This window comes from Vespa mandarinia, chromosome 11 (genome assembly GCF_050613455.1).
Source record: "Vespa mandarinia isolate Hongniang chromosome 11, ASM5061345v1, whole genome shotgun sequence".
Taxonomy (NCBI): domain Eukaryota; kingdom Metazoa; phylum Arthropoda; class Insecta; order Hymenoptera; family Vespidae; genus Vespa; species Vespa mandarinia.
The window spans coordinates 6592501-6606944 of record NC_140820.1 but is presented as its reverse complement, the minus strand read 5'-3'; the positions used below and the strand labels follow the sequence as shown (position 1 = coordinate 6606944).

Sequence of the window (14444 nt, the reverse complement as noted above, 5' to 3'; positions counted from 1 at the left end):
TCGTGGATTCTTCCACGAACCGCAAAAATCCACTTCGAATTCCATGAAAACTTCTCGCACGAGATTCTTCATCCTTATATATTCCTCAGTGTCTTTTTCACGGTCCTCTGAGACAGCCGAATCCCAGATGGCGGAAGGAAAGAGAAAGAGAGAGAGAGAGAGAGAGAGAGAGAGAGAGAGAGAGAGAGAGAAATTACTAAAGAAAGAAAAGAAGGGATAAGGACCAACCTCTCGAATTTCTTCGTTGCCCTACAGCGCCGACTTGTGTGTGACGCGTCCTTCTTCTCTTTACTAGTTGATGATCCGGTTTTACAAGTTGAAGGAAAATAACGGGTTGCTTGCTTTTGTCTATAATCTACGATGAAACTGTTCTAATTGAAACAGCAATGACGATGACGATGATATATATATATATATGTAAAAGGAAGTACAATTGTATTTGAATAAATTATCGGCATTTATTAAAATTATTAATATCAAAAACATTGATATAAGCCAGTCTAAGAAGCAAAAATATATTGTATTACACCAGAGAAGAAGTTATTGGCATCATAAATTGATAATGCTTAATTAAATGTCTTTACTTCTATAATATTGTTAGACTATAAATTTACATTGTAGGACTTATGTTTGTTGCCTCGTAATGTACTTTCTCCTTTGACAGCATTCTTGCGTCAACACATAAAATATAACAAGACGTTAATGTGTCATTATGAGGATGTTTCTCCAATCGTCGTTCCTTTCGAGCTTCGCATGATTTGTCCTGCGTTCAAAGATTAGGGTAACAATTAATGGTAGAGATTAATAATAAAGGTAAATAAATAGATAGATAGATAGAGAAAGAGAGAAAGAGAGAGAAAGAAAAAGAAAAAGTTTATATTATGTCGTTTGGGTCGTAATTTTTCTAATTTCAATATCTTTTTCTTAGTTTCTCAAGTTGATTATTCGAAAATTCTATGATAGAAAAAAATCCTAATAAAAAAGATATTTATTTTGTCTTTAGAATGCTGATTAGTTAAAATTTCAATGAGAAGTTTGATTATTGGTTCATTTGATTAATCAATAAAGAAAAAACACTATCATTTTGATTTGTTTATCGTTTAAGTGATATGCTATACATACATACATATATATATGTATATATATGTATATGATATACATATATATCAACATCCAAACGATTAGTCGAACCAATCGGATGGATTAAAGAGAACGAAGGAACAATATGCAGCTCTTTGCACCGCAAGGATCGTTGGTCCACGACGAAACTTCAACGAGCGACGGTTTGCCGCAGAGAAAGAGAGAGAGAGAGAGAGAGAGAGAGAGAGAGAGAGAGAGAGAGAGAGAGAGAGAGAGAGAGAGAGAGAAAGAGAGAGCCGCGCATCGATCGGGAAACGTAACCGGAAGCTTCTGGCAAACTTCTCTGACAGCGTTCTCTGAAAAGGGCGTGTGCATCGTTCCAACGAAGAATTAGCAAATTTATGTCCTAGTTTGTATAGGATGGACAAACGGGCCCGACTACAAATCGTTGTCCGCCGATCATATTTGCCTTAAGAGATACTTCGCGAACATATCCTTTTCGTCATTTTAACTGTGATACATTTACAAATGACCGATATTGTATGTTTCTGATCGAGATTCATTTAAAGAAGCTTTTGAAAATATGTTGAAATCTACATATGTTTGCGCGTGTGCCTGCGTGCGTACGTGCGTGTGTAATTAACGTATATCAAAAATCAGAGTAAAATTTCGAACTCAGTTACGATGTAGCTGTAATTTTTGTTACTTTAAGTTTTCGCAAAAGCTTTTCCCGATAGAAAGCAAAGCTCGAATTTGCGATTTATATATGTGCACATTCTCTCTCTCTCTCTTTCTCTCTGTATGTATTTTTCGAATCCTCCCTTCTTCCCAATAGAAAATTGCTCGCACTCGTCGTTATCCTTTCTCCTTTAAAGAGAACGTTTTTCCCTCCAGCTCTTATGAAATATCCACCTAGGCGACGAGCCAGGTTTTCTGCTTCTTCACGACAGCCAACCCCAATCCCCTCATTGAACCGCCTCGTCGTTAAAGTCCCACCACCACCACCACTACTACCAACAACTAGACCTTATTCCTAACGAGTATAGAAGTAACATAGAAATGTCATCGCCGTTAGGAAATCGTATCACCTTGAAATGTGCTTTTAAATGATTTTTTAAATGATTTTAATTCTTCTTGATATTCAATTTAAATAAGAATGAAATTTATCTCGATTAAAAAACTAAGAATTATGAATATATTTAAGAGAGAGAATGGCTTTTTTTATCTAGATCTCATTGTGTGTTTGTATATATATTTATTTATATTTATATATTTATATACATATATGTATATGCATACACATAAAAAGTTGTATCGAATATTATACGATCTGAAAATCGATCGTCATTCATTCATTGTGTCGTCTTTCGTCGGTTCTTCTCAAGCTCGAAAGGTGTCGATAAGGCAGAAACACAAGTCGCGCACTGTGCGAGAGAGATCGATAGAAAAAGCACCCTCTCTGGCTCGTAGCACGCGAGTACTTGCTCCGCATGCAGTAGCGTAACACCGGTGAGAGGAGAGCAGCAGACGGTCGGTCGACGTACCGTCTATTTATATACACACACCGCGGCGGGCGTCCAGTCGAGCAACGACGACGATCGTGTCGCGTCGTCTCGCTTCGGGAGGAGCCGAACCTGCCGGCCGTATCCCCACCATTACCACCCTCGTCGCGCGTGCTACCATCCGCTGTCTCTCTCTCGTCTGCTCTTTCAATGGACGGCAGTCGACTAGAGCGGATCGCTGTTACGACGCTCCGAGCGTCGAACCTCCGTTTGTCCTTCTCTTCGATCCTTCCACGCTCTATTACGTATTACGACTATTATTATCCGTTATTTTTCCTTGATTCTTATTCACACATCCATATTAAAAACGATTTTTATTTAACAACAAGAAAAATATATCTTATTGCAAATTGTTTTTAACTAATGCCGACAAATGTATAAACATCATCGAATTAAGTTCTTATTCTAATAAATGAACAATCATAACTTAAATTCTTCTTAAAATTTGATTGGACTTTATATAAGGATATTGATAGGTTTCGTATTATTGGTAATGTCCGATAAACAGTACTGATCGTTCCGATGATAGCGAGTAAGTCTCGGTCGAGTTTTACTCGAGTCGTACGAGAACACGAATTCCGGTTCTTCGCTTCTCTCTTTTGTCTCTTATTCTTTTTCTCTTTCTACCATTCTTCCGCACGATGTAATCATACGAATTCGGGCTAATCGTGGCGTTTCGGTCGTCGTCGGACCGAAACGCACGAGGCGCCACGCGCGAGATGTGCCTCGAGCTTCTCCTCTCCTTTACCCATGGGCGTGATTGGCCAAGGGTCTCGAGTCACGAAGGAGGGGGTGGGAGGGCGCGGAGAAGGGATATTCTCTCCCCTTCGGCTCGCAAGGCCAGCGAAATTCATTATTGCTGGCACGCAAGTTGTTGTGTTAGCCGGTATATCTCGTGCTCTCTGTGTTTATTCGATTGAGTATATTTTACTGGAGTTTGCGGGAAAAGGATTCTTCTTCATTCTCTTCCAGGCATCTCTCAAAATGATTACGGATTTGCTCGTGGTAACGTATACCAAATGATACAAAGAGAAATCATCACTGTTATTCGAACGAAAAAGTTTAATACGAATCAGGAATCGTTTCCTTAATTTCAGAATCTTCATATTTGGAATTAAACTCCAAACCAATCGGATATTTCAAAGTTCCTGCCATTTCTAATACCCATGATTAAAGACTGAAACAGAGAGATAGAGAGAGAGAGAGAGAGAGAGGGAGAGGGGGAGAGAGAAAGAAAGAGATATTAACTTGGGTAAAGTATAATTTGAACATAGTTCCGATTAATATTGTTAGTACTATTTCTTACGATTGATTCCATCCACCCTTAACGTCTAAAAAGTTTCGTCTTGTGATCGGTTTGGATTTATCGTAAACATTAAACGCGTCCGTATGACTACAGAAACACACGACTAACCCTCGCATACAATATGTTTTGGAAGAAACTATGACTCGGAGAGCAGAAGCTTTCTTCCTCTCCGTTCGTTCGTTCGTTCGTTCGTTCGTTCGTTCGACCGTCCGTCCATCCGTTCATTCGTTCGTTCGTTCGTTCGTTCGTTCGTTCGTTCGTTCGTTCGTTCGTTCCGTATGCGAGAACGCACGAACGACACCGAGGTCTTCCGATTACAGGATGTAACTGGTCGGAGAGGGTGAAGGATACCGTACCGCGAGATGCACCGTCGGTGTACACCCATAGGGTGATCTCTTTTCGTTTCCCGTTGCGCACCACCAATCAACATACGCCAATGAAAATGTTCTTTTTCGTTTCAATCCAATAGAAATTTTGTATGTTATCTATAGCAATACATGTTACATATTTATGCATGATATTTCTATATTTGAATAATCAGATGAATCATTTCGAGCTATAATAAGTCAATGATAAGAATTGGCTAGATATATTTTGTTTCTTGTATTTTTTGTTTTTTGTTTATTTCTTTTTCGAACGCCTCGAATTCTCAGGGACGTTTGAAATGGGGAGACAAACGGGAGTGAAATCGTTCGGTGAAGGAGACGGTATCGCGTTTCGCGAGTGGCGCAAAACGTGTCTCTCGCTGCGGAAAGCCGATTCTGCGTCGCTGCGTGACCTACAGTCTTGGCGAGGGAGATTCATGAACGTAAGCAAGCAAGCAAGCAAGCAAGCAAGCAAGCAAGCCAAGCAAGTAAGCAAACTAAGCCAAGCAAGCGAGCGAGCAAGCAAGCAAGCAGGCCGGTGCATGTCCCCTGTATTGATCCTTTCGATAGTAAGTAGGTACCACGCGCATTGTATGGAAGGTTTATACATACTTACCAACCTTGGGAACTAAATACGTAGGGACGGTATCGCGTGCGAAACGTTTTCCTGGAGCCATTTTAGTGGTTTGAACCTTTTTTTACAAGAGAGAAAGAAAAAGAAAATAAGGGCATATTTTTACCTTTCTGATTGATTTAGCTGGATCATTTCCAGAAAGCTGATATATTACTTTTTCCATCTCAGTTTGTTTACTCGAACACATCGAGTAGTATACCTCTTTATTCAATTTCTTATCAAAAATCTCATGGACCCCTAGTTTTATATCATTTAAAAAAAATGATTTGATCGAGGCAACAACAAAATCGCTAGAGTCTACCTTAGCCGAGAAAAGGGCTTAGAGGAAGAGATATGGCGGATTACTCTCTTCTCTCTCTCTGGGGTTAGGTGAGGGGTAGAAGGAAAGAGGATCATCGAGATGCACGCCTCTGCACACACAATGCAACGCGGTAACAGGAGACACCTAGTGCACGGGTCACAATCTGCATTACCGTCCGCTTTTACCGCCACATTGAGCTTCTTTCGCCGACTGCTGATATATCGACGCCTCAGCAAGCAAGGGAAACACTTGTAGTGCTCTCTCTCTCTCTCTCTTTATCTTTCTTGTTTTGCCCTTATACTCTCTTCTCTCCATTATATTTCACCTACGCATCCAAGCGTGTGACTCTTCATTGCTTCTCTTCTTGATGACTCATCTCTATATCTTCTTTGTATATTTCTCTCTCTTTCTCTTTCTCTCTCTTTCTTTCTATCTATCTATCTATTTATCTATTTATCTATCTATCTATATCTCTCTACTTCTCTTCTTTGTTAGAACGATCACAAGAGCCCATCATGAAAGACGGTGAAAAGGTTAACTTCTTCTTCTTCTTCTTCTTCTTCTTCTTCTTCCCTCTGGTACTTACTTACCTACCTGCAAGGACCCCTTGTGTCACACGAAAGGGCACAGATTTTACCGTGCGATCGAACGAACGTCTTTTTACCGACTGGCTATTTGACAAGAGAAAGTTTAACGGGAAGCCACGAGATCTTTAATTCCTTAGCTTTTCGTTAGGATCCTTTCATAGTTGCGCTAACTCTAGAAACGTTAGGATTGATTTATTATTCTCTATCGTTCATGAGAAAGCCTCGAATCTTCCTCCATCGTTCTTATTCTATTGCTCTAGGGGGCCTTTGGAGAAAAGAGAGTACGTTGACCGTGATTTGAAATTTTAACGAGAACTTTCTAAAGTCGATACTTATCATCTTCTCTTTTCTTTTCTTCTTTTGCTATTTATTATTAACTATTTTTAAATATTCGAACATATTGAACATATCGACGATCTATTAAAATATATAATTTTATTTGTTAAATAATAAATATCGTCGTAAAATTTAATTAAAAAAAAAGTATATATACCGAATAAATTAAAAACGCATTTCTCGATAAAGTCCAATCGTTGATATATTGCTAATTTAAAATGAACAGTTGGAATATAATTGTATATTAATTTTCTTCAACGAGTGCTTTATTAAAATTAATTATGATATGTCCTCACGTTGATTGTAAAAAAGAAAAATAAAGGAAAAGAAAGGTCAATGGATAATTAAATTCGGTAGGTCATATGTATTGCTATAAAACTTCAATTATCATTTGCATAGTTATTTTTCATGATACGTGCTATACATGTTGCATACCTTATTTACTTCATATAGAAAAGAAATTTAATTCCTAATGTGTCCTCCTTGTTAAAGAAAATCTTTTTAATCTCAAGAGAATTAACGATCATCGTATGTATAGTGTTCATTTAAACATTTCTAACGTTTTATTTCGTAACCAATTTATAAAGAAAAAAAAAAGGCAAAGATGTGTCATGATCGTCAAGGTGTTCAATATCGTTGATAATGAATCATAATCGACCAAAGAAAATTTCGTTATGAAGTTTTTCAAGAGTTGCATTGCGCGCGTACGACTTTTGTAGAGTTCCTTTTTTCTCTTTTTCTTTTCTCTCTCTCTCTCTCTCTCTCTCTCTCCCTCTCTCTCTCTCTCTCTCTCTCTCTCTCTCTCTCTCTCTCTCTCTCTCTCTCTCTCTCTCTCTCTCTCTCTCTCTCTCTCTGCTCTGCAGAAACTGGTCGGTTCCAGCGACCATCTAGTGCCACGTAGAGGAACTAGGGCTTCCGATCGTTACTGATCTACCTACGTTAAGTGTTTGGTTGATGTCAGCTTGCCTGTGTGCCCCACCCACCCTGGACTCTCTGGTGTGTTATTACACCGCATCCAAAAATGACCTCAAGGGAATCGTATATATACCTGGCGATTCTAACTCTTAGATTCTTTTAGGACAGTATACAACTATCTTGAACGCGCAAACATTATTTTTCGTTTACCACTTTCATTTTCTAAAATCTATTCGTCGATTTTTGTGAATATATATTTTTTTTATTTTATTATTTTATTTTTCAATGTATTACGATCATCTTTCATCCCTCATCTAATCTGATCAACGTGATAATCGTATGTAAGCCTAAAAAAATATCTTTTTTCCTTTGCCTTTTTTTTTCACATCATCGAGATTTCAAAGTAGATAATTTTAAGGTTAATGAGATTTAAGTACAGAAAAGGTTTTTTTTTTAGATAATAAATCTGATTAAAAAACAATATCTATCATCTATGATAGATCATATGTGTATGACGATATTTTTAAGATTTCTATAAATATTTATAGAAATCTTAATTTTAACTTAATATAAGCTTATTTTTAAGATTTCTATAAATAATACTTAGTTAAAAAAAAAAATTAAAAAATTAGTTAAAACAAAACAAAAAATTCAAATTATGTAATTAAAGAAATATTAATTGATTGCAATTATAATGTCGATCTTTTTCCAATTATTCCATGATCTTCAATATTTGTTTTATGTCTTACATATATATATATTGGACATATATACATGACGTGTGTGTATGTATATATATATGTGTGTGTATGTACGTGCAAACACATACACGAAAATCTAACGTGGCGCCGCCGGACGCTACGATTCCTAAGCTGCCAAATGTCGGTGGATATTCAGAAGCTCCACCTGCCGACGTTATTTACGGCCGAGGCAACGATGTTAGGAGTCTGACTCTATCTCACTCTGGACAATTAACAACGCCCAACGATGTATTCCGTTTAACCATAGAAAGTCTAATCTCGTAGGCGCGCTTGCTCGCTCGTTCGTTCGTTCGTTCGTTTCGTTCGTTTCGTTCGTTCGCCGCGTCAGTCACACACAGGCATATATACACACGTACACATACACAGAAATAGTGCAACGAACGACAGCAAAGCAAGCTTATACGCATGTATATCTCCTGTCTCCTCTATTACCGTGTTGTGTAGTGTGAGACGAAACACGGTCGACAAGAAAGAGAAAGACGGAGAGAGAGAGAGAGAGAGAGAGAGAGAGAGAGAGAGAGAGAGAGAGAAAGAAAGAGAGAGAGAGGGGGGGAAGGGGTGAGACATCGTAGTATCACGTGCTGTTGACCTGCGAACTAGTACGTGCGGTTATGTCGTAACTTTCACAATAAGGCATTTTCATCGTGCGATCGTGCTTAGTTTGCCTTATTTCCAACTCGTTTCAATCTCCTAAGAAAGGGGATAGGGGAAGGAAGAGAAACAAAAAAAAAAAAAAATAAACGGAATCACATTGTGCGCTTTTTTTACGGATTATTATTATAATTCTCATCGACGGACGTACACATTTTTATCAGATAAAGTTTTTTCAATCGGTAATGATACTTTTCTCTTTATTAAGCCGCTAAAATAAAAAGAACTGGCGCGAAATTTAAATATAAGAAATTGTGTACGAGAGATGTGTGACTCTTTCGAAATTTTCCATTGATAATAATAGTCGAGAAAGGAATGTGAGTTATCAAACGTGAACGATTAGAAAGCGTTATTTTTATAAGCGTATTATCTGTGTTCTTCCTTGCGTGCATTATTCTGTGGTATATTATACTTGTTGGTTTATTAAAAGGAGGAATCTAACAGTTAAAATTTTCTTTCATTATGTCTCGTCGAAAAGCAATGGTCGGCTCAGGTATATGACGCTTCAAATATAGGTATGATGACTCATGGTTAGTTATTTGGGACGGCTTTAAGATGATTTTAAGTTAAATTAAACACGAATAGTGTGTGGCGCATCCGTCGTAAGAGGGGAAGATCCTCTACGTATATACGATCAATCAGCGTCCCAAGGTTGCCAGCAGTGTTCCCCATCTTGCCGGTCGAAACAACTTCTTTCTTTTATAGTTAGCTTCAGGCTGAGAGCCAAGTATCGTGCGCCGTCGTCGAGTTGCATTGTAACGGTTCGACTACCGAGAGATATGCCATATAACAGGAAAAGTGTGTCATCGGAACGTGATCGTTAATAATAATCTTGACGATTCGACGAGAACGGGAATCACGATTTCAAAAGAAAACCAAATTTAAGATTGTTTCGTCGAAATATTAAAAAGGGTATCGACTTGAACGCTTTCTTTTTTTTTCTTTTCTTTATTGTAAAATATAGTTTAAAATTTATTTTTTATTTAGAAACAAATTATATATATATATAATTGATTCGAACCTAGCAAGATAAAATTATTATCACGTCGTACAATGTTTATCGTTAATCCGTTCAATTAGAATTTCCTAGCACGACGAGGTTTTACAATATTTATAGACAGTATGTATTATATCAAAAGATAATAAATGAACGTGTGTCAATTCTCCCATGGGATGATAAAACGTTGCCGTTGCGACGTTTAAAGTGTGTTTTAGACAAGACAGTTTTACCGGTGTAACAGAAAGAAAAAGAGAGAGAGGGAGAGAAAGAGAGAGAGAGAGAGAAAAGAGAGAGAAGAGAGAGAGAGAGAGTAGAAGAGTGTGGAGCGTTCGTCCTTGCACAGTGCCGACCCGACGAAGCATATATCTAACCTCTCTCTCTCCTGAGAATAGGGCGCGAACGTGCGCGCACAGCAAGCGAGCGTCGTATACACAGAAAACCGCGTGGCGAGTCACGGCGCAAGTCGAAACAACGAGGCAACGCCGCGTGGCCGATCAGCTGGTCGGCCGCCGGCATTACGAGAGTGGGGGAAATCGCGCGCGACTGGGCTAATGAGTGTGCGACCTATTGCTGCTTCTTGGTGGTGGAGGAAGCTTCTCCTCGAACGAGAGCGCGAGCGCTCGCTCGCACATACATACGAACACACACTCACTGAAAAGGGTGAGAGAGAGGGAATAACTAAGCCGCACACCAACCAACCAACCAACCAACCAGCCAGCCAGCCTGCCCCAGGAACGATCTTGCGTTCTCTTCTCTACTGCTCTGTTGCCGACGCAACCTAGACGTGTATGTGTGATTTTTTTTTCTTCTTCTCTTCCACACCGTCAACCACATTGCCACCTCCTCCGCTGTCTTTTCTACGATCGAATGGCATTGCAAGGTCTAGGAGCCGGCTCTCACAACCGGCAATGAGAGAGAGAGAAACACATTCACACTAGACTTCTTTATCTTCTTAGTACTCCGGAGTATGCTTTTTTCATTAACTTAACACTTTTAACACGATTCTCTTTTCGAATTTTGAATACAATTCTTTTTTCTTTTTGTTTTTTATATTTTAGGACAGGTTTTAAAGGGGACACGCGCACCTTTTTGAAACATAATTTTTTTCTTTTTCTTAATTTTTTTAGGGGAATTTTATTAATAATCTTTTTTTACACCCATACGATTTTTTTCTCTCTTGTCCGTTATGGTCCACCAAACGATTGACCTAGAAACACAATTTATCGAATTCTTTTGAAAATTTTGTTTAAACACTCGCGGATACACTGTTATGATATCTTGATATTTAATACAATGATTGAACTCTTTTCTAACACTGTCGAATTAGTTGATTTCAAATATTATACACTATATTTTTATCTCTTTCTCTCTCTCCATGTCTCTCTGTCACAAATATACACACACATTTGTTAGTAGTACACTTCATGAAATTCTTTTCCTTTTTTTTTTGTAAAATTTGACAACAATTGATTACACACAAAATCAATGGTCGAATTATAAAACGTAATCTACGATTTTACATTATTCGTAAAAATCAAAAAGGATCGATACGATCATCTTTGTTCAAGAATTGCAACAAACATTCAATTTTATTACATTTCTTTTTTATTTTGATGTCTCTACAATTCTATCAGGTTAAAATATTCGAATTTGAAAAGAAAAAGAAAAAAATAGAAAAAAAAAGTAGGAATCAAAATCACGTAAGAATTATCTTGAATGGAACGATCCGACCGACTCGGCGGTCCAACAAGCTATGCTCGTTCTCCCGAACGTACGGCTGGTCGCAGCTCGTCCGGAATCATCCCCACCACGATTGCCTACCACCGGTAGTCTCCTCTAATACGCGCTTGCACGGCACGACACGCGACGACGGTAGACGTAGTGCACAGGGCCGTCACCACACGACGGCCATCGCATCGCGTCGCGAGGGCGCTCGAGTCTTAAAGGTGAATTTACACCTGACACTTGTGGCACGGAATGTAGCCGTTGACCGTTTTAATCCCTCGCTACGTCACGAATGACGACGACAGACGACACGACGAACACTTCTCTCTATACGTATTAAACGATTTTACTTTAGAAATGGAATTACGTCATTCGATTAAATAAAGACCTACTATATTACGATTATTATTTATATTTTTTATTATAAATATATTCTAAATATAAAACATTTCACGTTATTTTATAGCAATAAGACAATCGATGATATTAAAAAAAATGAATTAATCAAATAAAATCTTTGTAACGGCATATAACGATGGTCGATAATCAATAGTATATTTTGTTCGTAAAAGAGCCATGATAGTGATAATCAACGGAGACATACATTCGATCGGAAGTTGAAGAAAAAGACAACTCTAGTGAGCGAACGAGCGAACGAAAGAGAGAGAATATGTGTAAAGTGGAAGGGGAAGAGGTCGACGCGTGATAGGCGCAAGACGAGAGCCGGGCAGCGAAGCGCGTATCACGTACAACGTATCGCGGTACAACGGCACCCTTTTGCACGACGCGCCGGTACATACAGCCACACTTGGCCACATCGATTTTACTGGCTCGCTTGCACTCACACTCGGTCGATCCGTTCACCGAAGGAATGTCTCATATGCCTTCTCTCTTTCCCTCTCCATCCTTCTCTCTCTCTCTCTCTCTCTCTCTCTCTCTCTCTCTCTCTCTCTCTTTAGCGCAAAATCTCTTCTCTCCGTCAGTCACGCGGCGTTTCTTTCGGTCTTACTCCGTCGTCGAGTGAGTCTCTCCTTCCCCCCTCCCTCTCCCCCTTCTTCCTCTGGGTCCGTGCTCGCCAAGCTTCGTCGCTTCGCCCGCTCCACCCTCTCCATCGTCGATCCTCCTTCCCCCCCCTTTCGCCGTCTCCGTTCGTCTCTCTGTTGTGATCGCGGGGCGGTAGCGCGGCGCCGCGGGGAGGTGAAGTGGTTGCACCTTTTGCCGCATCTCGGAATCTCGCTCGTTGCTCATTTGCTGTAGCGCGGGGGAGAGAGAGAGAAAAGGGGGGTGGAAGGGAGAAACAGAGGAATAGTGAGTGAGAGAGAGAGAGAGAGAGAGAGAGAGAGAGAGAGAGAGAGAGAGAGAGACCTCCAGCTAGGTAGTAGTAGTTGTGAACGGTACGGTGGTCGGACAGTTCCAGTTCCGTTTCGATTAGACGAGTCCACACGCCGGAATTTTTGGCTCGTGAAAACGTACGCGTAATGCTGTTTATCGTGGCCATTGACGGCACTCTGTGCTGCTACTGCTGCTGCTTCTGTTGTCGTCATCGTCGTGGTGGTAGTAGTAGTAGTACTAGTAGTAATAATAGTAGTAGTAGTCGTCGGTGTTCTTCCTCTTGTCTTCGTTGTTGTCATCGTCGCGTCGTTACTCATCAAAGAGCAGTGTGTCAATCGTACTACGTCAATTTCATGAGATTAAAAAGCTCGAGAAAGAACAAAACGAAGTGAGAGTCAAATTCGTCTGATTTATTTTTTCTCATCGGTGAAGGAAAAGGAGAGATAGAGGAAGAGAGAGAAAGAGAGAAACAGAAAGAAAGAAAGAAATGACGATGGCTTGACGGTGGTTATGGCTAACGTAGTAGGACTGTCGAATCATCATCATTATCATCATCTTCGTTATCGTCGTCGTCATCGTCTTCGTCGTCGTCGTCGTCGTTCTTATTGTTATTATTATCGTTATTGTTGTTGTTGTGATCGTTATTATTGTCGAAAACGAAAAGGAGAAAGAAGAAAAATCGGTAAGGAAAAAAGGGAAAAATAGGAAGAAATCGCGCTGCAGAAAAATTTTCGTGCAATCATCATCGTCATTGTCGTCGTCGTCGTCGTCGACGACACAACGAGAACGACTCGCCGGGAGTACTGTCGCCGTAGTATATACGCTGTTTCAAGCCAACTTGCGAACGCGGAACGCGCGCACGAGTACGAACACGAGCGAGCGAACGAACGACGAACGACGTGGGGGGGGGGTGGAGAGGAAGAAGCATAGACAGCAGCCGGCTGCTTCTCTCCTCCGCTGCCCGAGAGAGGGACGATACCCGGCCCTCTAGCCCAGTTCCGGGCACGGTCGCTGATCCATCGATAAGGAAGTTTCCTGTTCTCTCAGACACACGGATCATCCTCTCGGTGCGTATTCGGCAAACGAGCGGAACGAGAACACATCTCCTCTGTGTGTCTACCTACTCCTCTGCGCACGAGATTCCTCGTCGTAAGGCGTCCCGTAGCACGTGAGCAGCGGCTCTCTCCCACTCTCCTCTAGTCTTCCCTCTTTCTCTCTCCCTCCCTCTCTATTTCTCTCTCTCTCTCCCTCCCCTTTCCTTTTTTCTTTATATCTTTTCGCAGAAAGAAGAAACTTGCAGGTAATAATTTTTCTTCTTTTCTAAACGCATCCTCGTATATATTTTTCTTACCGATTCTTTCCTTCTTCTTTTTTCATTTTTCATTTTATTTCCATTTTCTTTTGCATGTCGTACGTACTTAACGGATGCACGCACGCACGCACGCACGTACTCGTGCCTCTAAGTTCTATCCTTCTTTCTCTCTCTCTCTCTCTCTCTCTCTCTCTCTCTTTTTCTCCTTTCTCTTTCTTTCTTTATTTATTTGCTCTCGGCATTCGCCCTAAAGCTTCTTTCTTCGTCGTGTGTATGCGACATGAACGTTAGGTTAGATCAGCACGGTTCATACACTCCAGCGCGTAGCCGCATCGCCGAAAGGTCCGACACCGCGGAATCCTCTCGCTCGCGTTGCCAATGCCTGGCCGCATACTGCGATCTGTGATTCGTCGAGTCGCTTTTCTCAGTGAATCGGATGCGTTCGTGTGATAGGACGACGGATTTCGAACCCTGCTGCTTCGAGATTCTCTCGTTCTTCCTCTCCTTTACCACCTCTCTCTCTCTCTCTCTCTTTTCTCTTTTCTCTCCTCTCTCCCGCCTTCCCTCTACCTCTAGC

The 14444-nt window shown here is 40.4% G+C and overlaps 1 protein-coding gene and 1 long non-coding RNA gene across 19 annotated transcripts in view; one reads left to right on the top strand and one right to left on the bottom strand.

The window, feature by feature from the left end:
- Positions 1 to 14444, top strand: part of Tlk (Tousled-like kinase) — a 55421-nt gene that overhangs the window by 31478 nt on the left and 9499 nt on the right. For 2 of the 18 annotated variants that reach the window (XM_035865607.2, XM_035865604.2), the window contains exon 1: positions 13003 to 13622. The exons of 15 other annotated variants lie outside the window; for them this stretch is intronic. The gene's annotated coding sequence lies outside the window, so the exon portion shown is untranslated. Of the gene's footprint in view, positions 1 to 9746; positions 10285 to 13002; positions 13623 to 14444 lie in introns of those variants that run through there. One more of the 18 variants, XM_035865606.2, reaches the window with a different exon arrangement.
- LOC118441348 (uncharacterized) overlaps positions 229 to 14444 on the bottom strand; it is a 15419-nt gene continuing 1203 nt past the window's right edge. The window contains exons 2-3 of the long non-coding RNA XR_014982686.1: positions 615 to 763; positions 229 to 355 (exon numbers count right to left, since the gene is read on the bottom strand). This is a non-coding gene — a long non-coding RNA (uncharacterized LOC118441348). The remainder of the gene's footprint in view (positions 356 to 614; positions 764 to 14444) is intronic.